The sequence below is a fragment of the Harpia harpyja genome, chromosome 2 (genome assembly GCF_026419915.1).
Source record: "Harpia harpyja isolate bHarHar1 chromosome 2, bHarHar1 primary haplotype, whole genome shotgun sequence".
NCBI classification, from domain to species: Eukaryota; Metazoa; Chordata; class Aves; order Accipitriformes; family Accipitridae; genus Harpia; species Harpia harpyja.
Window position 1 is genome coordinate 14,567,882 of NC_068941.1, and position 13,877 is coordinate 14,581,758.

The 13,877-nt window shown below is 43.7% G+C and overlaps 1 protein-coding gene across 3 annotated transcripts in view; it reads right to left on the reverse strand.

Annotated features, from left to right (window-relative positions):
- Positions 1-13,877, reverse strand: part of MAML3 (mastermind like transcriptional coactivator 3) — a 267,035-nt gene that overhangs the window by 238,278 nt on the left and 14,880 nt on the right. The gene's annotated exons all lie outside the window — the stretch shown is intronic.

Below are 13,877 nucleotides of genomic sequence, written 5' to 3' on the forward strand. Positions count from 1 at the left end.
CTCAGTTTATTACAAGAATTAGCATAGTTCTTTATGCAAGTCCTGCCTGTCAGTAGTTACTTTCCAAGATATCCCCCCAAATTTGCTCTAAATATTACCACAAAGCTCCCACTTCTGTCTCCACAGGTATCTTTTACTTTGTTTCTTTTCTTACATCTTTTCTGTGTCTCAAAAGATGAACTAAATGAAGTTAAATGACCCCTTTAACACCTCATTATACAAACAATATCTTCACAACATAACACAGAATAAGAGATTGATTTATACTGATATTTACAGAACCACAAAAGGAACAGAAGCAATACCTAAAAAGACAGCTGTCAATAACAAGAGAGGGAAATAAGCACAGTATTACTTTAATATTACAAAAATACATGAGACCTTCCATTCAGTTCTACAGTCCTAGGAGAAAGAAAGGGTGTCTCTCATGGTCTGGTGCATCCTACATCCCAGGTGTGGAACTCAATGGATTTTCCTGTGCTCTTGCAACACTAAGTGTCCATATCATTCTTTGTCTTTACCTCAAGGCCAAACTCCAACTTCTTGTGATGAAGGCAAATTAAATTACCTAAACTGAGTACAGATAACTGTTGGACAGGTAAAACATTATGCTGAAAATACAGTCTCAGCTACGTATGTGCTTCTGCCACTCCCCTCAGATGAAAAAGGACAGGTCTGTGACGTAAGGTCCCTTACTTGAATTTCAGTATTATGAATGTTTACTAATTGAGGAACATTGCCATCTCGGTATTATGACTGAAACATGAAATACTGCAGATAAAACTTAGTTCTGTCAACTACCCAAACAATCCAAGTCTGCAAAAGGCATACTTTTGGATCACGCAAATCCTATTACAAAGCAGTCTGAAGGGGTTTTAGGACATTCTTATTGAAAAACTCTGTTCTTTTGCCCAAGACAGTAATGGCCCAAGTTGTGCAGGTCCAAGTAGATATGATGAAACATGGCATTAATTTTCAAGCTCACTGTTTAACAGGATGGAACTCAACTAACCACTCCAACGATCTGAAGTGCTAACCACCCACTTTACACACTACGGCACAGACAGGATTGCTCAGCCAACAAGAGGACATGATTATGAACTATGGCTTATTGCACTATCAAGCCCGTAAATCTTTCTGAAAACCCACCTGGCTGTTCGGTGGTGTAGTTTGACCTCAGGGACAGAAGCTCATTCCCTCCCTTCTGAAAATATGAGCCGCTACCACCTAAGGGAAAGGAAATCTCTCATAGCTGTTTAGTAATACAAAGCCTGCAGTGCACTCCTCAGCATTTCTCCCTATATCCATCAGAAAACAGGAATACAGCCAGCCACTAACCACCGTACCTAAAATACTTTCCACTTGTTCCACTGGCTTGAGAAATACGCGTTGCCTTCTACCTGCCACAGCAATCAAGTTTGTAAAGTGGTTTATATTAGCAGTGAACATATACACAGAGGGGAAGAAAAACATACTGAAATGTAGCTTGTTTTAGCAAAACAAAGCTAATCCATCTGGAGAAAAACCCACACCATTTACTTAGAAATGTGTAAATAGGATTTGGACATAAAGGACTTAAAATACACACATGTGTGTTACTAATGTGTAAGAGGTCACTTGGGCAATGGTTTTCATGTGAACTGCTGCAGTCTATTGGTGACTTCCAAGCAATATGCAACAGGTAACTAAGAAAAGCAAGCCTGCTGTTTGTAGGCTTACGTTTGCTGAACAACTGTCATAGAAATTCACTATCTGTGCCACTGGAAAGCATTTAGAGTTCCTCAAATCTGAACAAAACTAAAAAAAGTCACAACCTAATTTAACAACAGTGCAGAAAATCAGATAGCATAACACACTGTAATGCTTTGATGGACGTAAGATCTGGAAAAGCAAGAAAACCCAACTCCAAAACAACTGATTTGCCTGATATTTGTGGCCAACCATGAGTATGGCCCTGTTAAAAGCCCCAGCGCTGAGCTCTGGCTCCTCAAGCTAGCAAAAGCCGAGTTTGTTACAAGCACCCGTGCTCTCACTGACCAGCTGTGGCCAGCGCTCAGTGAAGCCCGAGTACACCGGCAGAAGCAAAGTTCTACTCTCCAGCCTGGTTCAACAAGTCCAAAGCCCTGTTACGTATTTCTATCCTTCTATTACAGCTGATGTCTGCTTTGCTCCACTCTGCCTACCCCAGTCTGGGTTCTGTCCATCTCCTGACCCAGACTTTCCTCCCATCCACTTCCTCAGGTCCCTGCATTTTTGATGCGGTGCCTTCTTGCTTCTCCTTCCAAACTGGAAGGAGCTGACAGCGCAGAGAAGGCAAACTTTCCTATCGACCACTCTTAGGTTGAACGGGATAGCGGTCCTTGAAAGCTGGGAGGAGACACTGGGGGAAAGACCTACCAAGTTCCTGCTAGTGTAGACTGGAACACGCTCTGACATGCCCCGGGCCCGTGTGGGCACCTTTCAGTCTGTCTATCAGGGCTACGAGAAGGCAGACTAAATCTTCAGCATGTGTTAGCAAGCAAAGACCAAGTATGGGTTTTTTTCCCCTACAGGTAATGAAGTAGCTAATCTCCCTCTTCTCTCTATTCCCACTGCTGCTAGAGGGACCACAAATGGCAGACCACAATGTGTAATTCAGATATACTACAGTTTCTCACTGTAATGGTTTCAAGAACTTCCTAAAAGAGCAGGGAAAACAGTGTATTCTCCCCCAATCTCATTCTCAGATTAAACAAGTAAATCACTTCAGGTAAATTTCTCCCCAAGTTTCCAACTAAGAAAAAACAGCTTTGAAAATATAAGCAACTGAAAACAGGATTTTTTTTTTTTTTTAAAGTACTACATGGCCTTAGGAATGCAGCCTTATCATGATCTACATGTGAGTGCAACTGCTGCAACACACAACCTCTGAGGGCGGTATCCAGATAGCTAGTTAGAAAACTCTGTCATGAACTGCAATAACATATACATTTGACTTTCTCATCTGCACTCAGGCAACTAATCCATCTCCGCTAGGACAACTGTAGAGACAGCTATACTTGGCATTCTACCTTTTTAAGCAGAAACAGGCAAAACCAACCCCCCCCAAGAATAACAAAAGAACCCACTCCACAAAACCCCTAACCAATTAAACCAAGGGCAAAAGCAAGAAAAAGATCCTACCCAAACAGAATTCTTGCAAAAATTCTGCCAATGTGCATTATAAAATAGTATATGGATCTTGTCTAGTTACAAAAAAAATTGATATTGAACTGATAGAAGTTTTATACAACCGTAGGCATTTAGTCTCCTCCCCTCACAACAGGAAAGACATTTGATTCTCAGCTTAAATACTGAATCTTAAAACATGTAAGAACTGTATATTTCTAAAAGAAAAATGCATCTCTGAATAATAGAAAATATTTTATTTGAGTTTGTTTATGCTACGTTGCTCTACAGAGCCCTATGTGTACGACTTAATCACTGTTTTTCACTTACTGGCCTCAGTTCTCTTCCTACCTTTACAAACACCTAAGTTTGTAGATGAAGAGCTCAGAAAAGCTTCTCTTACCTTTAAAAAAAAAGGGGGAGGAGGGCATTCTAAAAATGGGGAAAAAATATGAGGTGAAGTACTTTGGTTAAAATTTGTTAAATATTCTACTGTTATTTGAGATGACCAGCACAATTTGCCATTACCTTTATGGGCAAGCTAGCCAGTCCAAATCTGTTCTGATAAACTCTTTGTGTGACTTTACGACATATGTTCACCATGTGTTCACTATCCACAACAGATAAGTCACAGATTTGGGAAGTAAATAATTTTGAAACCCGAAACAATGCCTTCTCAAGTAACCACTAGTGAAACTTGACATATGGAACACACTGCAATAGAAATACCAATATTGCTAATACTGTTGTTTACCTGTTGTGCTAACAGGTTGGATGCTAACAAGTGAGCTAATTCCGAAATAAAACATCTGAGAAAGGAGGACAAACAAAAACCCAACCCAACCAACCAAAAAAACCCACCACTGAATCTCCCATCACTAACTTATTTAAAAATTAATTAAATCACCTACGCTAATCAGCATTCTAAGTACAATTTCATGAAAAATCTGTTCAGAGAATTATAATTTACATCATCTTTATTAATTCTCATATTACAAAGTAAACTTGGCAGAAGTTGCTCCATCTGTGATTTTTTTCCTGGACTACTTGAATAAAAGTTATTATCATATTGCCCAGAGTTGGATTCAGATAGAAGGAAAAGAAAACTATGTGCAAGTGTCTTTACCTTGGACACAGCAACTCACTTGAGTACTACCTCGAGTCCCATATGTAAGTCAAGGTATCACATTCCATGACTGGTGATACCTTTCACAGGGACCTTTCATAATTATTTCACCTAGGTTATTATTCTACACAGAATTAAAAATGAGCATAAACACATCCAAGTAGCCTGAAAAAAAAATGCAATTACCAGGCTGTAAAGATCAAGCAAAATCATGTTTTTCCCTGTTTTATCAGAGAAACATAAATGAAGTTTATCAATTTTCAGAAGGAAATTAGGAAACAAAAGAAATAGGAACACAAGCACTTTTTTTTTTTTCCTCACAGAAAGGACAGTGGTCACCTACCTGATACAAGTCCACACTGTAGCCAGCACGATCTCTCCTTTGGACTAGATTGGGGTGAAAAGATATTCTCCTCAGACTTCTTTACGCTTTGGATCATCACCTCATCCTTACAAGTAACCACATCAGTATTCCCAAAGACACTTCCAATAATGCTCTGCCTGGTGTTCCATAAACTGCTTAAGTATTTCGCTCCCAAATTAATGCACCACAACTAGCAGGCTTTCACCTGGGAGCCAACCAGGGAACTTGCAGAAGACAAGGGCACAGTCACAGGGAACAGGCAGAGCTTATTTCGCAGCTTTGCTGACATGGTACCTCCTGCCTCCCCTTTCCTCTCTTCCCCAGTACCACACTGGGCAGTTTCACCTTCCACCAAAAAATAAACACCATTTTTCTCCTAGACAGGTAATTTTCCCACTAGCTTAGTACCACAGATGGGCTCACCAGCGCAAGCATAGGACTGTAGCACAGGGGGAAGAGGAGGAGACCACCGCACTTAACAGCAGCAAACTGTTAACTTGCTTCAGCTGCCTCATCTAATGAACCCTAAGGCAGCAACATGTGAAGAGACCATGTGAAAAGAGGTCAGCTAGCTAGCTTTTCCAGAGATTGTAATGTTTTCAGTACCTACATAAGAAAGTTCCTGTATCGTATGCAGCACTGTATTTGGATAAACTACTTAAAAGACAGGTAAACGTAATGTGTTCTTACCACTGGCTTTAAGTAGCATGGAGTTTTATAGTAAGAAGAGAGTAAGAGATAAGTTTGCCATTCCCGAGGAATCACTTTTTCAAGATACTTGGTATTTTGACACAAAATGAAAACCAGAAAATGCCGTGTTTCTTGTATTCAAATATCCATAGCAACTATAAAGAAAGATGGTCTATGCCAACTTCCCAGAACCCCTCTCTGGCTGTAACTAGACTGCCATACACTTTATCACAGTAATAGGTGAGGGAGAGCTTTTAACACCACTAGTCAAAATCAGTTTTGTTTTTGCTATTCTACATTCACAAATCTCCATTATCCCCACCCACTGCTGGCATTTCCCACAACAAAAACGTTACTGAGAAGGCCAGTAAACCCTAGTGTGAACATAAATAAAGTTTTTTGGTTTGTTTTGTTGTAAATGAAATGGAAGAGAGAAAATAAATGGAATTTTTTGTTTGTTTTGCATGATGTAGAATATGTATTAAAATGGGTTAGAAAAAATAAGGCCCAGTCAACTCCCCTGAGGTGAAAAAAATGTAAAGGCAAATTCTCTCAGGTGAATTTTCAAACCTGCAGCAATCCAGCCTTTACATTATCTTTCAGTCTACAAAGTAGTTAGCACAAATTAGAAAAAAAGATAGCACTGCAACCTCTGCATGGTATCTCCACTTTTACTGGAATGCAAAGACTGCAAGCTCAGCCCAGAAATGTGCTGTAATAGAAGGACCTACAGATTATTTTGAACCATTACTTCATATCCAGCCATGGATTACATGCCAGAATGCTTCAGCCAATTTGGAGCTCAAACAATGTGGCCGCCGTTCAGCTACAGAAGTCTACAGTCTTCTGTACGAGTCCGCTGAAGTCTTCAAAGCTACATTACCTGCTTCAGTGACAACTAAAAATACGTATAACGAATAGAGATACTGCTTGCCAAAAACATAATTAAAAATCGGTTATTTAATGTCACTAGCCATTTCCCCTATGCTGCCTGAGTTATGCACTGGAATGCAATCCAGAGAAATCAGAACAACAGCCACCAGCTTCAGAGACAAAAATTACCAGCAGCAAAAATCACAGCTGAAAAGTAACAATCTTTTTAGCAGTCTACAGACAACTACTGCCAGCTAAGGCAGTTGTATTCTAAAGTCATTTTCTCAAATACTAGAGAGTTTTAACCACAATATTCTGCATAAACAGAAGTGGTAGGAAGTGCTACAATTTCTCTTTTGGCTAAGCTGTGGTCTGTCCTCCTTAATGCAAGGAAATAATTTAAATGATTAAAAAACTCCAATACTTTGCAGAACTCTGCCATCCGTCTCATCTCCAATAACCACCTCCCTTCCTCCGTTAGATTAAACACAAGGAAGAAGAGCCAAAACATCACAGTGGATTAGATATGAGCTAAAGGAAAGAGAAAGAGGCTGAAAACACAGAAAACGGGTGCATATCAGTGGTTCTTAAACTTATCGGACTAGTACATCCCCTTTCACCACCAAAACTGATCACTGATCATAAATCCTTTCACTTTGTCTTGCAGTGCAGCTTAAAAAACTGTATATGCACACATACTGGTTTACGTAAACGCACATACACAGGCATATTGGCTTCTTGTTGTGATAACGCCCAAGGTCAGAGTAAAGTTAAGGACCAATTCCCTGCTCTTTAGCTAAGTACGCAATATCCAAGCACTTTCTGAACAGGCCTGAGATTTTCACAAGCAGCATAAAGCTACACCTTCGCTGCAGCACGTAACAGCTGCTTGTCTGAATCTGAAGACCAGAGGAAAACCAAGCTGAACTGTTTTATTAAACCTGAAATACTCCTGCATGGCACATAGTTAAAGCAAGGCAGGGAGGAGACTGAAGGGTGAAGAAGGGAGGAGGGGGAGAGGCACAGCCCAAGAGCCCCACCTTCATTAGTTAAAAACGCAACTCCACCAAGCTTCAACTGTTGAGAGCCAAGAACCTTATAGAGCCCTATAGGAAAACCTTACAGAAAGCAGCCTTGATAAAAAACAAATACGGGAAAGAAAATCCTTGAGCTGTTGGTCTTTCTGTTGATTAGCTTAGTGATTCTGAAAGTCATAAGCTCAAACCTCTTTTCTACTCCATGTATGTATGCTGTGGTTGTGCAGAACTGACAGCAAGCAAACAGCAAGAGATCATCTATGCTACCAACAGCACTGCAGCAGTAGCCTTAGCAGTTACACAAATGTACAGAAAATGCAAAGTTCCAATGGGCAGACACAGTTCTCTCTTCTCTCAGGTCAACTAAAGATTAAAGTATTCTTATCTCCTTGCCAATTTTAACTGTATGTGGTGGCAAACAAAATCAATACGGAAGAGGGAAGTCTTGAAAGAAGGCAGCTCAACTCCTTCCTGTAAGCACAAAATTTCAGCAGCTGCTATCTTATTAACTACTGCAAGTTTAAAAAGACATTTCTCTTAGCCCCTATGAAACTGGATTTCAAGTATTCAAAAAGCAAACAGGAGCAGTCTATGATGACTTCTGAGCTACAAACATTGTGAAACTGAAGTGTGTGAGGGGGAAGCAAAAGAGTCGTCAAAGTTACATGATTTTGTGATTCACCACCTTAGACAAACTAGGAAAATAAATACTTCAAATTGCTAAGACTCCCAAATTCCCACTGAACGTACAAGTACGTCGCTTATCTGAACAGCCTGTGAGATCCCAGACTGGAAAACTGATTACAGGGTCGTAACGTCAGTCAGAGATTGCACCTCACATTTCAATTCACGAAACAATACACTTGAAGGATTCCAGTCAGCAGTTCCTGGCCGTCAGACCTGTCCTTAAACCTCTGCTAATCCAAGCACACCTCTCACATGAATTATACATATTGGAGTAATATGCAACCAAATATCATATGCATGCAAGTGTTTAAGTACAAATGAACTCTGACTCCGTTGCTACTTACAGCCTTTCCCGTTTCAGTGTCTGTATTCAGGAACAGAATCATGTGCGCTGACACCAGGTGTTACTTAGCTCAGGTAAAACGCACGCTACCAGGTAAGCATGTTTTAGCTGCCAGGTCCCAGATGTTTATCCTGGGATGAGGGTGAAGTTTCACAGGAGGATTAAGGTGTTGTAAGGCTGTGCTGCCCACGGGAGGGACAGTCAAACGAATCGTGGATCTGATCCAGCTGAAAACTAACCGGCAAGAAAAGGAAGAAACACGCCTGTCCTCCCTACCTGCCCGGTGAACCAGCTGACAGCGGAGGTACGTGAGCAAGGGCTAGCATTAGCCTTAGCAAAGGGAGACAGCAAGAAAATATGGCCACCGACAAGAGCGTGAAAAACGAGACTTCCTCAGTGGCGGCAGCTCAGGTTTACACCCGCTTACGCCACCTGTGAAGCCTTAAATTTTAGGTCAAGTTAGCGTAAATTTAGGCTAACCTAAATGCAACCAATTGACCTAACACAATCGCACCTTAATATTTTCGGCTCTGCGTTAGCAGAATGAGTTTTGGACGTGTTCCAGCCAAAGTTGTTCTTCCTGAACTTGACGATGCCTAGAACTTCACTGCAGGACTTTCAACATGTGCTATATGGTCTATCTGAAGCTTAGATTTCACTATGACTGGCCACCGTATGTCAGAACACAACTTGCCCTGCTCCAGCTACGGCTCATAATAACCCAACCCACTATCTTTTAAAGAGACACACTTTCTATCAGAGCACATAAAGGTCATTAGAGGCTAGTAGTGCTTGAAGTGAAGAGTCTCTCCATTCCTTTCAGTTTGCTAAACTGAAACCCATTGTGCTGACTAGCTGCAAAAGGAGGTCAACACAAGAACTCCTTGTCCTAAAGGACAGTAATCACACAGGAGCATCAAGCGTGAGTTGGTATGAAAAGGAGAAGAAAAATGGGAGAGGCTGTGGAATAAGAAAGACACAGAGATCCACCCTTACAGGAAGAGCAAAATGAAAAGGGTTACACGATGACTCCTTCCATGATGAATATGAGAGAGAAGGAGCATTGCTGGCCTGGGATTTAATTCTGGTATCATCCCAGTTTTGCATTTACTACTGACTTTACCCCGGTGTGAGCAAGATCAGACATAGCTTATTAACTGAAGAGATGCTTAATCCTACTTAGTCACCAGGCATGAGTAAGGGCTACAGTATTTGACCTCTTGTGGAAAATAGAAGGAAACATCTGAAAAATCATCTTTCTTTTTCATCTTTGCAATGCTGGAGAAATAGGCATTTCCTATAGTGTAACTGATGAACTCCTGAGCACCTGTCAATTAAGTTAAACAGGAGTGCTACATGAGAAAGAACAGGAGAAATGTGCACAGATTTATGAACATACACACAGGTACGTATTAAATGCAGCAGGCGTAAGCTTTAAAAAACTGCTCACAAGACTGACAGCATTCTTTGACACTCCATTTCATTAATGACATTACCCACGAATCACCAAGACAAATTAAGAAGTTACACTTTTCACTCCGGATACCTTTTTCCACAAAAAGGAGAGACTGGGGGGGGTTGGGGGGGGGGGGGGAGAACTACTTTCCTGTGGTAGAGTATCTGCCAAAAGGGAAGAGATACGACCGGATTTCTGTAATTCTGAACATGTCATTCTGTCCCTACACAAAGCAAGCTGAAAGGGTTGGCCTGCCCATCTCCCTTCCCTCAGGTAGGAGGGTAATGTGACCATTAACTTCCATGAGGCAGTGCATTAGCCCAGAATGGATAAAAAGCAGTATTGGAAAATACTGCATTTGCCAGCCGTGTTTTCTCTAACTTCAAACTAATTCTGAATTGGCATAGTACGCTTTGGCAGAGGAACAGAAAAGATGATCTAATAGGTCATTTGACTTCCGTCACTAATTTGTGTGATCTAAATAACATTTTATGTTTATGGTGTTTAAAACTCAATTTCCTAAGGACTGGTTTTAGGGTTAGAAATGGTCAGTATGACAGTAGCTATGAAACCCATAATGATGCTAAATAGGAAAAGTCTTAAAGAGCTTTTAAAATAGTAAAAAGTAGCTCCAGCCCCTTTATACTTCACAGTGGAGCTCAGATGCAAATAAATGTGCATTAGAAGGTCAATACGGTGATACAGATGCAGTGTTTCACTGGACAAAAAAAATGACAAAAAATGCACAATAAGAACAGCAGTGTCAGGGATAAGAAAAAGAGGTGATATAACTTGCAGTATTTATTATATATTTGGCTACTTATTATGTATTTGGCTGTTTATTATATACTAAATATACATTACTTATTATTTATTTTACATATAACGTGTGTATATGTATATACACACACACACAACATCTCCGAACCACACACAACAACATGGAGGCAGAGCCAGAAGACTCTTGCACTTAAAGGAGGAAACAAGAAGGCAGATTAGCTCACAAAGAACCAAAGAACTGAAATAATGTGTTGATATTTCCTGGAACCGGTCCGAAGATGAGCAGCAGAGTTTTGGACGGGCTGCAAATTTTCCCAGTACTTCCTCTGAAAACCAAGCTGGTACAGCATTCTAATAATCCAGCTCAAAGGCAAGGAAAACAACTTTAGCTTTTGCCAGGTTGAACTGGGGGGAGGAAGGTCCTTCCAGACATTTATAAACAATTTTAATTTTTGTGCATGTCCCAACCAATGCCTGGGTGGGAGCAACCTAGTTCTGAAACCCACTGTTCTCCTCAAGTAGAAGAGGTTGAAATAGTTACAAATCCAGATATTTCAAAATTCAGCAAGGGAAAACTTGGTCTATAACAAGACACAAATTCAGAGTACATCAGCAGTTCATGAAATACAGCCAAGCCTATGCTCCTACATCCCTTTTTGAAAAAAGGCTCCCATTGATAACTGCTTGTCAGTTGACATAGAGTCCCGAACAGTGGAAACTGCATAATCCCTTTCATGAACTCAGGGAGTGAGGGTGTAAACTGTGGGGGTGGCGACAAGGAGCACTGTACAGACGGGGTAGTTTGTACTCCATTGAATGAAGAAAATCAGAGTGCATGCCTTTAAGTAGTCATCTTCAAAAGACGTTTTTTACCCAGCTTGCTGGGTAAAAAACCTCAGCACGTGTGTCAGCACCAGCTCCTGGGAGGGTCTGTTGGGTGACCGGCTGCCCCGACCCAGCACACATCTCCCCTCCCTTCTCAGCATCTCTCAATTTGGAGAGGCGCGTGCGCGTGCGCGCACACACACACACACACTGGTAACACTTTCCTTTGATTTGCCCTGATAAAGAAGAATTAGAAACAGTATTTCTTGCTATTCTCATTGTATCAGTTGTCATTTAATCCCGACTGCTTCATTTCCATAATCGTGCAGTTAATAATAATCTGAGGGAAGAATTTCATAATGATTTTGTACAAAGAGTAAAGCAGTAGCAGATCCATACGACTGCTCCACTGTGCACCTCTGAGCTAGAGTTTACCAGAGAATAAACAAAGGGAGAAAACCCCCAAATGTAGCCTACTGTTTTCTCATGCCAAAAGAAAACGTTAAACAAAGTTGAACTGCTTTGGTAAATAAAAATCATGAGGCACATAAGCAGTGAAACTTACCAAACTGATTGCTAGAAATGAAGGAGTTGTTTTCTTTTTTTAACTATAAAAAGCATACGTCTCAAAGAAAATACTTTTTAATTGCTTTAAAAGGAGCAATTTCTCAGGTTTTAAGTATTACTTTCATGTACGCGTGAATGTTCCCTAACGTTCTTAGGCATTAGACAAAAATCATAATTAACACACCACAAGTGAAACAAAGCAGATAATCTTTCTAAATTTTTCGGCAACATTTGTGTGTGCATTCTTAAAAAAAACAAAACCAAAACGTTGATGGAAATGGGTCTTTTTTTTTACCAAAGTATTAGAATTTCTCTTTTTAAGCTGAAAGGCATAGTGCGTGTTGAGCACGTTTAAACAGCGTGAAGACTGTAGCGCAAAAATTAAGTTACGCTGAATTTCATGGCAAACTACCCTTTAATGAGGCCGCTCTCAGCTCTTCAAGTGTCCCAACCTGAGGCGAACCAGCGAGAGCTGTAACCGCATTTCCTCCTTTTGTCACTTTGTTTCCACAACTTTGGCGTTATAGCATGGCTTTGTGCATCTGCCCTAGGTCTTCAAGGGAAGGCCAGCCAAATGAGCCACTCCAGGAAAAAATCCTGGCCTTTAATGCTTTAGTACGGGGTTTGGGAAGAAGGGGAAAGGACGACCCAGCGCTGGCGAGGGCCTGGAAGCGGGGGAGCTGTTCTGGAGCTGGACGGGCACACAGTGCACCCCAACGCTTCCCTGGGAGCCAAGTAATTCTGGGCTCTCCCGAGAGGTCTCCGGCCCCTTCCCTGGAAGTGACACGGGATGTAAAAAGGGATTTGAGGACAGTTCGACTGATGAAAAGGTAGTCCCTGCTGGCAGAGCCTGAGGAGGGACTTGCTAGCTGCCCGAGGAGTAGGTGTAAGCCCGGGCAAAGTACCGCCCTCCCTCCCTCCCTCCCTCCCTCCGTGTGCATCTGAACGCCTCAGTCCTGCGGGAAGGCGCGAGAAGGAAGAGGAACATGGTCGTGCCTTCCTTGCTGGTAACATCAGGAAAGCAACAAGATGTCAGTGAGGTTTTTCTGTTTCCTGTTTGCGAAGCAGCAACCCCCCCCCCCCACACACACACACGCACACCCCCCGCCGCTTTGTGTAGCTCCTGCCGCCGCTCCCCCCTCTCCCCGCGGCCTCCCCGCCGCCCGGCCGGCCTCGCCGGGAGATGTGCCGGGCTGCCGGGGCTGCTCTCCGGCCGGGGGCGGAGGGGTGGGGGGGGGAGGCGGGAGCCGCGCTCCGCTCCTTCAGCGGCGGGGGGCGGGAGGCGGGGGCTGCCCTGGGCGCTGAGCTTTTGTCTGCCGCTTTTGGCGAAGCCGTCCCCACCTCCGCGGCCTAAGCGGGACCGGGGGGGGGGGGGGGGGCAGACAAAGCGCCCGGGAGGGACGGTCGAGGGGGCCGAGGGGAAGGGTGCTGCGCGCCGTCGGGCAGGGGAGGAGCCGCCGGGCACCGAGCCGGCATCGCGGCCCGAGAGAAACGTACTGCTCCCTCCTTTCGCGCAGGCCGGGACGGCCGCCTCCCCGCCGCTTTGTCACGGAGAACACCCACCCACCCACTTCCCCCCCCCCCCGACGCGGGGGCCGGCGGCAGCTGCCGCCCCGCCGGACCCTCCCGCACAGCCGCACCTCCCCGCGCAGCAGGGGAGGGCGAGAGGGAGGGACGTGCGAGGCTTGTAAACCACACGCTGCCATCGCACCTCCCCTCCCTCCCTCCTTCCTTCCCTCCCTCCCTCCTCTCCGCCGCCCATTGTGCGCCCGGCAGACGGCGAAGCCCCAGCTGCCCCGTGCCCGCCCCCAAGCGCCCGGCACCCCCCACCCCCCCCCCCGGCACGGCACGGCGCGGCCCGGGGCAGGGGGGACACCTCAGGACACACACGCGTTTCTCCCCCGGCGGAGTCGCCCGCTTGCCCCCGCCGGCCGAGCCGAACACACCACCCGCCCCCCCCGAACGACCGGCGGCCGCGACCT